Raw genomic sequence first — 17,398 nt, forward strand, 5'->3', positions numbered from 1 at the left:
GTTGGCCCTGCTGCTCTTCTGTCTCTCTGAAATCTCTCCTCACATTCTTCTGGATCCCACTTCTGGGTCTTTCTTGCTTGACTCCTTCATCTTTCCAGAGCATAAAGTCCACTCACTTCCTGTGACAGCATAAATGGAGGGTAAAGATTCTGAGTCCTATTGCATGTCTGAAAATCTGTTTTTGCCTCACATCTGAGGTTACCACAGAGCCAAGTTCTAGATTGAATCCATTTTTTCCCAGGATTTGGAAGGCACTGACCTCTCCCCTTTCCCCACCTCATCTTCAGCATCCAATGTTGAGAAACCTGATGCTAAGCTACTTTTTTCTTCTCCTTGGAGAACGTTTGGGAACATTACTTTATCTCTGTTGTCGATAGCAACATGCCTTGGTATGAATCTTTTCCCTTTGTCGTACTGGTTATTCAGTCAGCTCTTTAAATCTGTGTCCTAGTTCTAGAAAATGCTCATTAATTTTTTCCTCTCCATTTTCTCTGTTCTCCCATTGTGAAACTCCTCTTAGTCAGATGTTGGACCTTTTGGAATAACCTTCCATGCTTCTTATCTTTTCTTTCATATTTTCCATCTGTTTAGCATTTGTGTTAATTTATTCAACATTACCTACCAAACCCCATGTTGAATGTTTTCATTTTGGCCATGTTCTGCGTTTTAAATTTCCAAGAGCTTCTTCTTAACCCCTAATTGTTATCATTTTATAGCACTTTACCCTTGTTATAAAGCTGCAGTGTTTTCTTGCTTCTAAAAATGTTATTTGGAGCTATTTTTAAATGTTCCCTCTTCTCTGATTAGTTCCATTTCCTCTGGTTTCATTTCTGTGGTTGTTTACTTGGGCCTTCTTCACATTAGAAATTCTCGTGTGTTTGAGGATCCTTTGTTGTCCAGTATTCAAAGCCCTAAAAGGGTGATTAGAAGCTCTAGAATTTCATGATGGTTCCTCAGAAGAAGCTAAGCCTGCCGACACTTTGATCTTGATCTTCTAGCCTCGAGTGTGAGACAGTAAATATCTGTTGGGTAAGCCCCCCAATCTCTGGTACTTTGTTGTATCCTCCCTAAGAAACTAATACAATGACTGTACCTTATAATTTTAAATATATATACTCTGCTGCATCTGTGTTATATTAAATATATGCACTACAATATATTGCTTGGCACTAGAAGGGGGAGGTTTCACATGTACTCATTCTACCAGCTTGACCAGAAGTTTATGACATGATCTGATTTAGTAGTCTGTGCACTTATGATGCGCGCTTTGGGCTGAGGGGTTTTGCTTAATTCCTCCTTGTAACTACAATGCCAGCTCTCTAGAAAATGTTCAATAAATGTTTTGTTGATAAATAACTGAGGGATAAACAGACTGAGAATACATAATTAAATAGGTTAAGAAAGTGAGGGACTGACCAATAACATGTATGGTTATTCAGCAAAGGCTTCTAGAAAGAGGTAAAAACTACTAAACAATTGGGTCTGATACATATTTTGTTTTGTTTTCTAATGTAATTTTGTCTTCTAATGTAATACGGTAGTAAACAGTTTCTTGCCCAAAGATTTACCACATTAACAAGGCTATCCTTTCTCTCCCAAAATGGGCAGTCCTAGAGCAAGGCTTGTGTCATAATCCAGATCTTATGGATGACCTCACAGCTGACCTTTCTGTTTTTCTATGAACTCTTGTTTATGAATGCAGTAATGAATCCTTTCAACAGGTAGTTGTGAAGCAGTGAGTCACAGATGTTTGTTGAGCACAAACTATGTGCCAGGAATTATCTGGCCACAGGATTTGTTCATGAACAAGGGAGACAATTTCTCCCATTTCACGGGCTTTGAATAGAATAACAAATGATTGTGTTTAAAAGGCCCCAGTTGGGATCCCTGGGTGGCACAGAGGTTTGGCGCCTGCCTTTGGCCCAGGGCGCGATCCTGGAGACCTGGAATCGAATCCCACGTCGGGCTCCCGGTGCATGGAGCCTGCTTCTCCCTCTGCCTATGTCTCTGCCTCTCTCTCTCTCTCTCTCTCTGTGACTATCATAAATAAATAAAAAATATATATTTAAAAAAAAAAAAGGCCCCAGTGACTAGATTATTTAACACATAAAGACCAAACCTCTGGGGAAGAACAGACTTATTCCCTAGGTGTGATCAGAAAGTATGATTTTTGACTTTTGTCTAAAGCTTACAGGCACTTGTAAAGGACAAATCCATGTGGAACAGAAAGCTCATGAACTTTGGAGTCTGAAAAACTCAGGATGAATGGAGGAGCTGACCCAATCCTGGGTCTTCTTGTCTGGGCCTCAGGGTGCTCACCTGTCAAAGGATAGGAGTGATCCTATTTCATGGATCATCAAGAGAATCTCATGAAGACCTTTACATGACCATTTTTCTGGGTCACAATTCTTAAACCAGGTATGGAAAAAGTCTCTTTACTAGATATTAGATTAGACTTCTTTAGGAAAGCTTATTGAGAGGTCTGAAAACTGGACTAGGTTTCTGAAAACACAGCCTGGAGAAATTATTTGTCTGCATGGCAAGCAGTTTCTCCTTAACCTGTGTCCAACCAGGCCTTCATCACAAATGTCACTGCTAGGGTTCTATGACCAAAAAGGAGAGCATCACAAAACTGTGCTCTCAGTGGCTAGGGACTTTGTGGTCTAGGCCCTGGGTCTTTCACTCAGATAGTCTAGTGCTCAGGGTCTTAAAATCACATGTAACAGTTTACTTTTGGTGCTTGGAATTTGTAAAGGTCCTACTTGGGTCTAGGGCAAGTTTTGTTTTGAGGTACAGCTAACTAGAAGGCTGACAATGGCATGGGTACTGGACACTCCAGCAGGCCTGTTACTTGTAATGCTCCTGACCTCTATCACCTATCTTCTCTTGCTCATTCAGCCCTGGCCTAAGCCTGGAGCAAAGACATTGAGAAAAGTGCCAGCAGGAACAAGAAGAGGGATACCCGGGATGGTGGTCATACCAGTGACAAGGTCATGCTTTATTAAAAAGCTTACACATTTTCTAGGATAGTCAGAGCTACCTGTTTTATTTTTCTGCCTGGTTCCAGGTATTTGGGAACAGATGACTAATATTTGCCAGGTTGTACAGACATGTGCATAAATATCTTTTCCCCTCCAGCCTTGGGCTTAAATATTAAAGATGACAACCCTTGTTATTGTTAGAAACTGCAAGTAAAAGAAAATTCTGATTGTGTGTACTCAAGCAAAATGACTTCATCAATTTCTCCTTGGCTTAAAAGGGAATTTGAAGTGAGAGTTCATGCTTTAGAAGACATTATGTAGATTTTTTTTCTTCCACATTGCACATCAAACTGACTTTTTATTCAACTGTGAATGATATTGGGATAATTAAGATAAGCCTCTGAAACATTTTATGAAGATGAACAGAAATTCCACTTACATAATTAAAAAGGAAATTTTCACTGTGTTTATTGTCAACGAATGTATTATTCAATCCTGTGTCATTACACGTAAATTATTGGCATGCATTATGTCTATATAGCACTTTCAATGCACCCATTTCCCAAAATACAGAGTAAATTGGTTCATTTAAACAGAACAAAACAAAAAACAAAAGCGGGCTTAATTGCAGGTATCGCTTTTAGGAATGATGTCCTTTTAGTTGCAACTTGTAAAATTAGAGGGTACTAGGCTTTTTTTTTTTTTTTTTTTTCCTGCATCTTCAAAGGTTATTTAAGGTTTCAACTCTGATGAATCTGAGAACCTTACTATATCTGGGTGGCATGGGAAGGATTTGGGAGTTTGGGAGTTTGGGAGTGAGTGTTGAAAAAAAGGCAGCACAGAATGCAAGATAGAATTTGTCAAAAAAGACAGTAATACCAGTGTATAGGATGATAGTGCCTTAAGGCCTTCTGACTCAAATATAGACCAGTACATCTATGTCACTTAGAGGGTTATTAGCAAAGCAGACTCTCAAACCTATTGAATTAGAATCTGCATTTTAACAAAATTCCCACTACTTTGTGAGAAGCATTGCTTTACAGAATACTTAAGATCAATTCATTGAGGGGATGCCTGGGTGGCTCAGCAGTTGAGCATCTGCCTTCAGCAAAGGGCGTGATCCTGCAGACCAGGGATCCAGTCTCGCATTGAGTCCCTGCCTATGTCTCTGCCTCTCTCTCTGTCTCTCTTGAATAAATAAATAACATCTTTAAAAAAATCAGTTAATTGAAATATTTTATTAGGAAAGGAATGGACTGGGGGTGCCTGGCTGGCTCAGTCTGCCAGGAGTATGTGACTCTTGATCTCGGGGTTGTGAGTTTGAGCCCCACATTAGATGTGGAGATGCCTTAAAAATAAAATGTTTTTTAAAATCACAGAAAACTTCCTAAAAAAAAAAGGAAGGGGCCGATCCAAGGTCACTAATTGGCAATATGACCACTCACTGTTGCTAATAATATGCTCTAATGATCTGTTTAATGTCTGCAGCACCTTTAAAAATCCTATTGTTATAATCCTTTGAAAATTTCTTTTTGTTAGGGGCATCTGGGTGGCTCAGTGGTTGAGCATCTGGCTTTGGCTCAGGTCATGATCCCGGGGTCCTGCGATAGAGTCCCGCATCAGGCTCCCTGCAGGGAGTCTGCTTCTCCCTCTGCCTATGTCTCTGCCTCTCTGTGTCTCTCATGAATAAATAAATAAAATATTTTCCTTTTTTTGAGGACGTTATTTATTTATTTGAGAAAAAGAATGAGCAGAGCAAGGTGCAGAAAGAGAGAGAGAGAGAGAGAGAGAGAGAAGCAGGCTCCCCTTAGAGCAGGGAGTCCGATGTGGGGCTCAATCCCAGGACCCTGAGATCATGACCTGAGCCTAAAGCAGATGCTTAACCAATTGAGCCACCAGGTGCCCCTCCTTTTAAAATTTCTTTTTTTTTTTTAAGATTTTATTTATTTATTCAAGAGAGACACACAGAGAGGCAGAAACATAGGCAGAGGGAGTAGCAGGCTCCTTTCAGGAAGCCTCATGTGAGACTCGATCCCGGAACTCTGGGATCACACCCTGAGCCAAAGGCAGATGCTCAACAGCTGAGCCACCCAGGAGTTCCCCCCCCCTTTTAAAATATCTATTACTATTTGTGTTTCTTTTTTTTCTTGGTTAATATTGCTATATTTTTCCCCAAAAAACAACTTTTGTTTTCGTTGATCTTCTCTAATATATATTTTCTGTTTCATTAATTTCTGTTTTTCCTTTTAGCATCTATCTTCTTTCTTTGGGCTTAGGTTGCTATTTTTTCTCATTGTTAAGTTGGCTCTTTGGTTTATTAAGTTTTAGATATTGCTCTTTTCTAATATAAACATCCAGGGCTATAAAACTGTTCTCTAAGTACCACTTTAGCTGCATTTGACACATTTTGATAGATAATGGTCAGTTACTATTTAGTTCTGGATATTTTATTTCAACTTTAATTTTATTTTTAGTATGTGAACAATTTTTAAGTGTTTTATGTATGTTTCCAAACCCATGGGGTTTTTAGTTATCTTTTTTTATTTCTAATTTCTGTTTAAGATTATGGTCTATATGTAAGTCCTTTAAAATATTTACAAATAGTTGTGTTAAAATTCCCCAAAGAGATGGTGAATTTAGCAATATCTCCCTTAGAACAATTGTGGGTTTTGTTTTATATATATTTGAGGTTCTGTTATTAGTTGCATTCAAATTTAAAATGGTTACAAATTACTAATAAATTAGACTTTTTACCATTCATTATATTATGACCTTCCTCTCTAGAAATGCTTTCCATTTTAAAGTTTACTTAGTCTGCTGTTACTATTACTACTTGATTTATCTTTTGGTCAATTATATTTCTTAGCGTATGATTTTTTTAATCCTTTGACTTTTAATCTTCCTTATACTTATTTTTAAGAAGTATCTCTTTTAAATAGCATATATCTGAACTTTATTGTTTGTCCAGTCTGACCATCTTTGTCTTTTCATTGGAGTGTTTAGTCTTTTTATAGTGATTACTGATATGTTTGGATCTCCGAGCTATTTATTCATTCCTCATCTTCTCATTTTGGGCATTTTTCTTTTAAAAATGTTTCCTTCTGTCATTTCATTTCTCCCCCCTCCATTTATTTGTTAATTATGTGCAATTAAATCTTTTTTTGGTGGTTATTCTAGTGTTAGCATGCATACTTAACAAAACTTAATAATTTTGGGGTCCTAGCTTAAATTCCAGTCATGCATGTCCCTATTTGCATGCTATTTATGCCTGCTATTTAATCCTAGCCTTTTCCCTACAAATTAGATGTTAATGTTATCATCAATCAACTGGAATCATTTGTCTGTGGTTGGGCAGAGTGTGGAGAAGAGTATAGAAACGAAGAAGAAATGATAGACATCAGGAAGGGGCTAGTTGAAACTTATCAAGGGCTTTGAACTTTATCTTAAAACTAGGAAGCCCTGAAGGGTCGCCATTGTCAATAATCCTCTTATTTGACTTTGAGAAAGCTTATTCTGGCTGGAACATGAGAATGTAAAATAGAGACCTGAAGGAAGAAAACCAATGGATGCTCTTGCAGTAATCCCTGGGATGAATTAGAATTAGCCAAGTGACATCAGGATGGAGAGAGTGACAACACCTAGAAACCCCCTGGCTGTCCAATCCACTGGAATTTGACCAGGGGCTGGAACCAGTGGATGAATGGGAAGGGAAGCCAAGGATTTTACAAGATTTCGGAAAATCTTGAAAATACGGAAATCATGGAATGCGGTGGGAAGATGAAGAGTTGAGTAGATATGTATCTCCTTAGGCTTGTGATGAAAGCCGGAAGACTTAGGTGTCTCTATAGACTCCGAAGACCTTGCAAAACTGCTAGCTCCCTTCGGAGGACCCGTATCTTGAGAACCCTCCGCGCCAAAGCAAAATCCCTTGCTCAAGAGACGGCCTGGGCCTCAAGGCAGAGATCGGGCAAGGGCTCGTGGGGGGTTTCTGTGTTTGCTCCCTGCCTCACCTTCGCCGCCTTCGGACCCTTGCACCTTCTTCGAGGACCACTGGCTATTGGAAGTCGGTGGCAGACTTTACCCGGCCAGCGATCCTAGGCGCCGCGTCTGCGCAGAGCGCGGGCGGGGCTCCGGGTGGGCGGGGCTCCGGGTGGGCGGGGCTCCAAGAGCGGACGAGGCCCCGGGGTGGGCGGGGCTCCGAGCGCGGGCGGGGCTCCAAGGGCGGGCGGGGCTCCGGGGTGGGCGGGGCTCCCGGAGCGGACAAGGCTCCGGGGTGGGCGGGGCTCCAGGCGTGGGCGGGGCCCGGGCGGGCGGGGTTTCGGCGCGGGCGGCGTGGGCTGTGCGCCGTGGACGGGCCCGGTGCGCGCTCGGTGCGCGCTCCCCGCCTGCGCGGCCGCGGGCGCCGCAGCCTCCCGGGCTGCCTCGCCGCGTCCCCAGGTGCGGTGTGTGTTGGTCCCCACGCAAACGCGGGGCCAGGAAGGACAGACTGCGGCAGAACGGAGCTCTGCTGGACGCAGTCACCGGCGGTGTTGGGATGCACCGAGCGCGGCAAGTACCAGCGTCTTCCCCGCAGCGCATCGGCGTCCTGGAAAGGCTGAGCGTCTGCCCCACGGGGAGGAGGGGACGTGAAGACCTAGCGCGGGGACCATCTACTGTCAGGCCCAGCGCTCGTTCAGACACCGTCGTTCGCCGCCTTGAGCATCACTGACCGAAACAATGCACTTAGGAGTGCCGGGTGCTGGCCTGCTACCGGGAAGCTGATCCACGTTTATTACCTCGCAAGTTACCTTCTTTGGGTGTGAGGAGCACACGTGAAACCCTCTCCCCCGGCGCATTTAAAATCCACAGGACAGTGTCGTTAGCGGAGGTCCAGCGACGCAGGGGACCCCCTGGAACGTGTCCAGGCCCCTCACACCCACCCACACCACTCCTCGCCACGTCACCCAGCCCCGGCCCCGGGACTCCCTCCGCTGCTCGCCCAGCACTTCTGAGTTCGGATTATTATTTTTTTTAAACACAGGTCAACCAGGACTTTATTTTTTTTTTTAATTTTCATTTATTTATGATAGGCACACAGTGAGAGAGAGAGAGGCAGAGACACAGGCAGAGGGAGAAGCAGGCTCCATGCACCGGGAGCCCGACATGGGATTCGATCCCTGGTCTCCAGGATCGCGCCCTGGGCCAAAGGCAGGCGCTAAACGGCTGCGCCACCCAGGGATCCCCGAGTTCGGATTTTTTGTGAGATTTTATTTTTTCATGAGAGACACCGAGAGAGGCAGAGATGCGGGACTCGATCCCAGGGCCCGGGATCATCATCTGAGCCAAAGGTAGAGGCTCCACCACGGAGCCACCCAGGTGCCCCTCTTGGGTTCTGATTTTTATGGCTGAATAATATTCCAGTACAGATAGGTCATATGTTCTTTATCCATTCATCCATTGGTGGGCATGCAGCCTCTTACGATTTCTTGGCCATTCTGTGTGATCCCACGACGAACATCGGAGGGCACATATCTCATAGTCACTGATTTCATTTCCTTTGCATATTTACCCAGCAGTAGGATTGCTGAAGCATATCGTAGATTGACTTGTAATTTTTGGAGGAACTTCCCATACTGTTTTCCATAAAGGCTGCACCAATTTATACCCCCACCAACCAAGCACAATTTTCCCCTTGTCTCCATGTCCTTGCCAATACTTTCAACACCACTGTTTATAGTATTAAATATTTTGCAATACCCCCTTCGTTGACCCAAAATTAAATTCATAGGTAATATATTTACCCAAGTGGGTAATTTTTTTTAAGTGAAGAATAATTGACATATAACATTATATTAGTCTTAGGTGTACAACATAATGATTTGATATTTATATATATTGCAAAATGATTAGCACAGTAACATTCATCACCTTACACATTTTCCAAGCAAATTTTTTCTTGTGATGAGAGCTTTTCAGATCTACTTTCTTAGCTACTTTCAAAAATGCAACACAGCATTATTATTATTACAATGGCAACACGCTACCTCCCCATGACTTATTTATTTTATAACTGGAAGCTTGTACCTTTTCACCCTCAAGTGCATATAATGGCCTGACGATAATATAAACAAGGTAAATAGAATAAAATCCTAATTGTTTTTTTAATCTTTTTTGTGTCCAGTCAGGAAAACAAACCACTCCAAGTATTTCAAACAGAAGTAAATTAATCTAGGGGGTTGGTTATGATGGGGAAGGGCTGAAAGATCATATAGAGGAAGGTAGGGTTATGCAAGGATTAGTAGCTACAGGGACTCACTAGTCCCTAGAGCTGGAGAAACAAAGGGGAAAATGATGTCACCAGAACCTCCAATTGCAAGGCCACTGTGGCTGCCACCGTGCACGCCACACCAGGCACACCACACAACCGAGAAGATGGGGAAATGGCGTGTCCCGGATCTCTTCCATCCCCCAGTGCCTCCCATTGGCAGACCCTCAGAGGAGCCAGATGGGAAAGGATCTGGAAGCTGTAACATGGAGGTTTCTAGCCCCAGAGGTGGAGAGCAGGCTCAGAAGGGGTGTACAGAGCCAATAGATAATAGTTTCAGTTTGCAAATTTTTAGGCACAACTACATTTGAGAATATAATAAAGAAGCCAGATGCTTGAATCTGCATTTAAATAGGTCAGGATTTAATACAAGTAAGAAAAGTCCCATTAAATGTTACAGACACTTTCTGTATCTGACTTTTGGAAAGAAAAGGCTGAATGAGTGTATTCCCAAGTATGTATAATCACTAGGAATACAGTGACTACAATACAGATAGATCCAGGTGGCTCTAAGCAGTGACTCAAATATTATAGGTGGCTTTGCCATTGCTGATGAAATTTCCAAACTGTTGAGTTGACAATTCATAGTAAAAAGTGAAAACGAAACAAAACTCATTTGTTGCATTGTTATAAAATTCAGGGTATACGGAAATCATGCCCAAAAACCTTGTGTTTATATGTCAAATGGAGTTAGGTCTTGAGCTGAAATCATTAAAAACAGGTTTTTGGTTTGTTTTTTTTGTTTGTTTGTTTTTTTGCCTTCATGAATATCCATTAGGACATTGAACATTCGAGCTGGACTAAGCATTGCAGAAAATCCAATTTCCTGGTCTCTTCCCTTCAAAGTGTCCATTGCGTATCTCCCACCCGCTCCTCTGACCCCCCATTATTGTGACAACTACAAATGCCTCCACAGACTTTCAGTCCTCTCTTGAGCAGCAGTGCTGCTGTTAAGACCTCAGATACAGTTGTATATTTTTGATATGGAAATACCATGAGATATTTAATAGAAATTAGGTTGTAGAACAGTATTATAGGATGGTAATATACAGTTGCCTTTCATTATTTTAGGAAGTATTTATACATACATAGGAGAAAAGGCTTGGCATATATTAAACCAAAGTGTTAACAGGGGTTATCCCTGTTGTTGGAATTTGAGGAATATTTTTTTTTTGCTTTATCTATATTTTAAATTCTTCCTACTTTAGAAATTTGAAAATGCATTCAAGGTAAAAAAAAAGAAACAAAGAAAAGAAAGGGTGAGGTCAGGCAGGCACATACTGAGGATCCTTCTTGGCTCAGTCAGACCCTCTAAACCTGTCACTGGGGACTGGCCCAAGTACCTGGTACAAGGACTTGCTCAGGCAAACTCTGGAGAAATGCCACCTCCTTCCTGCACACACACCATTCTTTGGTGCTTGCCGTTGCTTAGGAATGGTGAAGAGCATTGCCTTCCTTCTATTGGTCCAAACTGTGTCCTGCTGTATTTTTGGCTTCATAGCACAGCATTTTCTTTAAGAACAGGATCCCCCTGAACTTACCTTCATGCCTGCACCGTAAGTCTTAGATATCAATCCCCAGACGAGGAGACTGAATCCCAAACTTAGACAACCACTTCCCATCCATAGACCAAAGTGGGGGCATCAGCAAGATATAGCATGTTCTGTGGGTTGCATGCTGGATGCTGTGGCAAGGCCTGGCACTGTGGGCCCTGCCAAGAAAACCAAGGAAGGATGATCAGATAGGAGCACCCGTATGTTGGCAGGTTCCAGAATTTTCCAAATGGTTGCCCACTAGGATTTAACACAACACAGTGTCATCTCCAATCCAAGCTGCCAACCTCCAAGACCTCTGTCCTGCATAGGACCTTGTGTGTGGATCACCAGGCAGGGTGTGGGTGTACCTGACACACACACATCTCTCAGACCTGAACGCCTGGGCCAAGACAAGGGATCGTTTCCAGATGTGGGCCTCACATCTGGGCCAGCCATCAGAAGGCAGCTTATTTGAACAAAGACTGTAAGTACTCAAAGAGCCCCGAGGTCCAGAGAAGGCTGCCAAGAGCTGGCGAGCAGATGAGTGTAGAACAGACCTTAATTTATGGTTCTAGGAGAGGAAGAAAGCCGTGCTTTGTGGTCCTGCATCGATACGTGTGAAGCAAGGTATTCTGCTCCTTCAGGATAGACAATGGCTTTGTTCACAGGATTAAAACCAGGGGCTTAGATTCTAGGATGAGCAGAATTCTGGACTGAGGGTGGACTTCCTGTATGTTCAGCATCCCACCTCGACCTTGCCACCCTTTCTACATCATCTCATAACTTGTATTCTGTGGAAATACTTTGGGAATAGAAGATCTTATAATTTTATAGCTCAGTGGGCCCTCTTAGCCCATCATTCCCACCAGACACACACTTTCTTTTATACATAACCATGTGCCTTGAGCACTTCCTCACTTGATAGGAGGAACTGAGATGAAGAGATCTGTTCGCAGGCATCTTTGGAGGAGGTCATCGAGATTAGTGCTGCTTGAAGCAGGATCTTACCCTCTTACGATTAGGGAAGTGCACCCCCTGGCTGAGTTGTGTTGGGCTAAATTATATCTCCCCCCTCCATTCATATGTTGAAGTCCTAACTGAAGCACCTCCCCACCCAGTACCTCAGAATGTGACTGTATTTGGAGACAGGGGCTTTGAAGAGGCCATTAAGTTATGAGGTCGGTGGGGACACATCATATCTAATCCCATATGATGTGTCCCCATAAGTAGCGATTGTGCATAGACACGCACACAGGGAGGAGTGTGAGGACATAGGGAGAAGGTGGCCATCTGCAAGCCCAGGACAAAGTCCTCAAAAGGAACCGACCCTGACAACACCTGCATCTCAGACTTTCAGCCTCCAAGAATGTGAGCAAATCCATTTCTGTTAAGCCACCCAGTCTGTGGTACTTTGTCATGGCAGCTGGAACAAAGTAAGGTGGCGGCGGGGTGGGGGCGACGCCTGGACTGTGCTGGTGGCGCTGCACTGCCCAGCTCCGTAGGGAGCCAGGGACCAGGCTGCTAGTGAGGCCGGGCAGCTCAGTGAAAAGCCCTGGGTGTAGGTCTGAGCCCCAGGGTGTTTGTAATTTATTTTCTGGTTGGTTCTGTCATTATCCTCACACAGCCAGGCCATCCGCTGCCTGACCTCTGTTTTGTTTGGGACCTTAAGAAGGTCCTCACCGAGGGGCCCGAGGACAGTAATGCCACAGGGCTTCAAGTCCCAACTCAGGACAGGGCAGGAGTGTGCCTGCTGGCAGGGGCAGCATCCTTAGGGCCTCGGGAATAGCTTGTGGGTCCTTTGAGAAGCACTAGTTTCCTTCAGTGATGCTGAAGGTGCACACCTGGGCCTTTGTCACTTGGATCACAGGTAGACTATAAATTTTACTAGACGTGCTAACCTTAAGGAAGTTATTTAAACTCTCTGGTCCTGTTTTTTGGCTAGGAAGTAGGGAGAAGTGTCCCTTCATAAGGTGTTATAAGGATGAAATGAGACAACCTGTGGAAGAAAGGCTGTAGAAACATATTGGACTTTCTCTTCCACGCCAAGTGTTTCTTGAGTACCTATTATGTGCCAGATACCATCATATGCTTTGGGGACATCATAGAAAACAAGAGAAAAAAATGCCCTTGCCCTATAGGACTTCTATTGTAGAGAGGGAGCAACTATAAAGCAAACAAATGTGAAAAGATTCTAGAAGGAAGAGGGGTCCACTGGGTCAAAGCCTGTTGCAAAGTCAAGGTAAGGAGAGGAAAGGACTCATGTGCATGTGCTTACATTTCATGCAGCGACCCCCGTGAGGTGGAAGGCAGAGCTGAGCTCCGGACAAACGAGGCATTGCAAGGGCTGATGCTTCCTGGAAAAAGGGCTGGAAAAATCTGCTCATTGGCCCAGGGAAATAATTAGGAAGCTTATTTGTGCCCAGGATCCTAAGTGAAAAAAAAAAAAAAGAAATAAAAAAATCTCCTGTTTAAAAATAAAGTGAGTTTGGCGGCTCCTCAAAATGTTAAACATAGAATTGCCATATGACCCAGCAAGTTCCCCTCTGAGGTGTACACTTCAACAAATTGAAAGCAGAGTCTCAGGCTGATCCCTGTACAACATTCAGAGCAGCTCTGTTCACAACAGCGCAAAGACTCAATAAACCGGGGGTAGATGCACACAACATTACTGATACATGCTGAACAGGGATGAACCTCGAGAACATGCTGAGCCCCATGAGCCAGGCCCAAAAGGGCAAACGCGGCATGAGCGCACTTACACGAGGTATGCAGAGTTGGCCAGTTTGCAGCAATAGAAAGTAGAACAGGGGTTATCTGGGGCTGGGGCTGGGGTGGGGAGTTACTGTTTACTGGGTACAGAGTTTCTGTTTGGGATGATGAAAAGTTCTGGAAATGGACAGTGTCCATGATGAATGATGAATGCTGCTAACTCGTGCACTTTAAAATAGAAAAAAAAAAAAGATAAATTTTATGTATTTTTTTTTTTTACCATGATAAAAAGGAAAGAGAAAGAAAGTTATTTGCCCCAGGTCCTGGAGCTAGGGGAGCTGAGCGCTGAGCCTGGCCCCTGGGGGTGGCCTGAGTTTCCTGGGCCCGGCTCTCGGCTTGCTCAGGACAAAGGGAGTGGCTCACAGTGGCCGAGAAGTTACAGTAGCAGCAGGACCAGCCACAACGGGACGACAGCGCTTCTCGGCCTCCAGGTGATTGCTCATACCTGTTTCTTGCACCTGCGTTTCTTTTTGACTGCTTTTCCTGTCTTCCCTTTAAATCAGATCTGCTCTTCTTTGGTTTTGAGGAGTAATTAACTGAGGCTGCTCTGCGTGCTGGCATGTGCCCTGGAGCCAGGCCGCATGGAATCGGATCTCAGCTCTGCCACTTACTGGGGGGCATCTTGGGGCAAGTGGCTTAAGCTCTCTGCCCTTGTCTTCCCATCTGTGGGAAGGGAGGTGGTGGCAGGGAGTGGTTGTGGAAATAAAGTGAAGCCACACATGTGATGTTAGCACCCTAAGAGGTAGGTGGGTGTTTTCATCATTAGCAGGCTAATGGGGGCTAGGGGGCTAGGGGGCTGAGGGAGCTGCCTTGGAGGGAGGGTGGGTCTGTGGCCAGCATTCAAGCTTGTTGAACTCTTAGAATCCTTTTGCAGGATTCTTTTTTTTTTTTTTAAGTATTTTATTTATTTATTAGAGAAAGACACAAGCAGGCACAACAGCAGGCGGAAGGAGAGGAAGCAGCAGGCTCCCCGCTGAGCAGGGAGCTTGAGGTGGGGCTTGATCCCAGGACACAGGCCTAAGGCTGTTGGGTTTCCCGTGACCTAAGCCCACTCCTGATTCTCTTCCCTCTGTTCTCTCTAAATGGATTTGTGAGACACTTCCGGCACTCCTGTTCCCATGAAATGAGGCTGAACACAAAGGAAAGACAAAAGCAGCCGCCCCCCAACGTGGGACCCAGAGTGGGCCGTGGGTCTGAGCCCGCAGATGGGCTCCCAGGGGCCTCGGATGTGCTCCGTAGTGAAGAGCATCTCATTTCCACGCCCTCTGAACCAATGACTTAACATCCAGAGGCACAAGCAGCGAGACTAACATGGCCTATGTTTTTAAAGCCTTTTGCACAGAAAGCAAAAAAGCAACTACATTTCGCTACATTTTGGAAAATGAAAAAAATGGGAAAATAGTTTTATGATTCATATGACAGAAAAGGCCTACTCTTCCTAATGCATAAAGAGCCCCTCGAAATGGGAAGGAAGGAAGGGGAGAAGGAAGGAAGGAAAAGCATAGGAGAGGAAGGACTAGAAAAAATTGGGGCCATGGTCACAGGAAGCAGCCCCGAAATTCCATCTTCATCCACTGACTTGGCCAAAATCCTCATATTTAACACCAGCCACACTCTGCTGGAAGTCTGTGGAAGGACAGCCACCCCTCCCCCCCCCCGCCCAGGAACATTGCTACTGGAGATGAAACCTGGTATGTCCATTATGGAGGGGGATGTGGCCTGTGCGTGAAAAACTACAAGTGTACGGGGGTGCCTGGGTGGCTCAGTCAGTTGAGCAGCTGACTCCTGATTTTGGCTTGGGTGGTGATCTCGGGATCCTGGGACTGAGCCCTGTGTCAGACTCCATGGTCAGTGGGGTCTGCTTGAGATTCTCTCTCTCCCTCTCCCTCTGACCACCACCCCCCCCCCACAGGCACGCTCTCTCTCTCAAATAAGTAAATAAATCATAAAAAGAAACTAACAATCCCACCCCCAAAATTGGAAATACATAATTCCACTACTGAGAATTTATCCTATAGCTACAGGCACGCACAGAGGACATTCATTGCATGGAGATTATTCATTCCAACACTGTTTGTGATAGAAAACAACAGAAGCGGCAGGTGGCTCCTCTCTGGGGTGAACCCTATGCTGTGAATAAAAGGAGACGTGCTCTCAGAATTGACATGGAAAGAGCTCTACCGTATTTTGTTAAGAAAAATAAGCAAGGTTCAGGATGGTGTATATAACCGACTGCCTCTCAAAGAGGTGGAAGATAGGAATTTATATTTGTTGGGGTTTTTTGGTTTTGCAAAACAAAATGGAATTTTGCAAATACTTTTCAAGGTTCCCTATGGAGCCCCTGGACTGATTGAGGATAAGACTTGGAGTTAGCCATTCTCCTTTCCACTCCTTCCAGACTTTCTACTCTCCTCTTTCTGTTTATTGATTGTTGAAAGGCTGAGGGTGTTACCAGAGTACACTTAAATAAACATGTTCTTGGGACACCTGGGTGGTTAAGTCGGGGAAGTGTCTGCCTTCGATTCAAATCATGATCTCAGGGTCCTGGATTGAACCTCACATCCATCTCCCTGCTCAGTGGGGAGCCTGCTTCCCCCTTTCCTTCCTGCATCATGCTCTCTCTCAAATAAATAAATAAAATCTTTAGAATATATATATATATTCTAAAGATTAAGAATATATATATATATATATATATATTCTTATTCTTTGGGGGTAGGGAGGATTCTCCAACACCACAAAAAAAGAATAAGTGGTCCAATATTTCCGAGATGCAATGGAGTAATAGGTATGGGCACAAAGATTTTATTGCAAGGGATCTTGATTACATATTGTTTAAAGGGAAAATTTCCAAACTCTTGGAAGACAAACATGTTAAATATCCAACATCAGGGGATGATGACATATCCATAGAACAGAATATTCAAAGCTAATTCAAATATCATGAAGTATATGTATTGACATGCGAAGCTGTCCATTTAGTAGAGACTGGGAAAGTAAGCAACAGTATTTGTATATATGATCTAGTACAATATTTGTAAAATCTATAAATACAGAAATAAGTAGGGGGGCCTGGGGGGCTCAGTCGGTTAAGCATTTAAGTGACCAATTCTTGGTTTTGGTTCAGATCATGATCTCAGGGTTGTGGGATCCAGCTTCATGTCAGGCTCAGCATTTAGTGGGGAGTCAGCATCCCCTCTCCCTCTTCCTCTGCCCTTCCCCCTGCTCGTGCATATTCTAAATCAATCAATCAATCAATCTTTAGAAAAAATATATATAGAAATAAGTAAACTCTGTAAGGTTAATAGACCAAAATATCATCAGTGGTCATAGCTAGATAGTAGGTCAGATCCATTTTAATTTTTGGCTTGCCTTTTACTTATCTGACTTTTCTGGTACTATTTATTAATACCATAGGTAAATTAAAAATAATCCTCCTGGAAATACAGTTTTAAATATGGGGATGAGTAGGATATATCCTGTGATAGTACCTGGTTTTTCATCTCGAGCTCTCATCATCCATATCTTTCCATGACAACAAACACATCTTGGGGAAACCAAGCGGTGGGACTAAAATGATTTTATGTTTGTTTGTGTTCAGTTTTTATTCTCAGTTTGATCTTTTGATTTTTCTACTGTCAACCTTTATTATTTATGCAATTAAGAAATAATAAACAGTTTTTAAAAGAAGTGCTTTTGTCAGATAGTTGGTGGTTTTGGAAGCTCTTTTCACTTGTCTAATAGTTGGTGGTTTGGGAAGCTCTTTTTACAGAGTGTTTGCACACAATGTATGCAAATCCTGGCAGAGT

The 17,398-nt window shown here is 43.6% G+C and overlaps 1 long non-coding RNA gene across 3 annotated transcripts in view; it reads left to right on the top strand.

Moving 5' to 3' along the window:
• Nucleotides 1-300: 300 nt before the first annotated feature.
• LOC140630736 (uncharacterized) overlaps nucleotides 301-17,398 on the top strand; it is a 28,617-nt gene continuing 11,519 nt past the window's right edge. For 2 of the 3 annotated variants that reach the window (XR_012028450.1, XR_012028452.1), the window contains exons 1-2: nucleotides 13,244-13,584; nucleotides 13,822-14,020. This is a non-coding gene — a long non-coding RNA (uncharacterized lncRNA). Of the gene's footprint in view, nucleotides 1,030-2,187; nucleotides 2,419-13,243; nucleotides 13,585-13,821; nucleotides 14,021-17,398 lie in introns of those variants that run through there. The other variant, XR_012028451.1, reaches the window with a different exon arrangement.

The sequence above is a fragment of the Canis lupus genome, chromosome 1 (assembly GCF_048164855.1).
Source record: "Canis lupus baileyi chromosome 1, mCanLup2.hap1, whole genome shotgun sequence".
NCBI classification, from domain to species: Eukaryota; Metazoa; Chordata; class Mammalia; order Carnivora; family Canidae; genus Canis; species Canis lupus.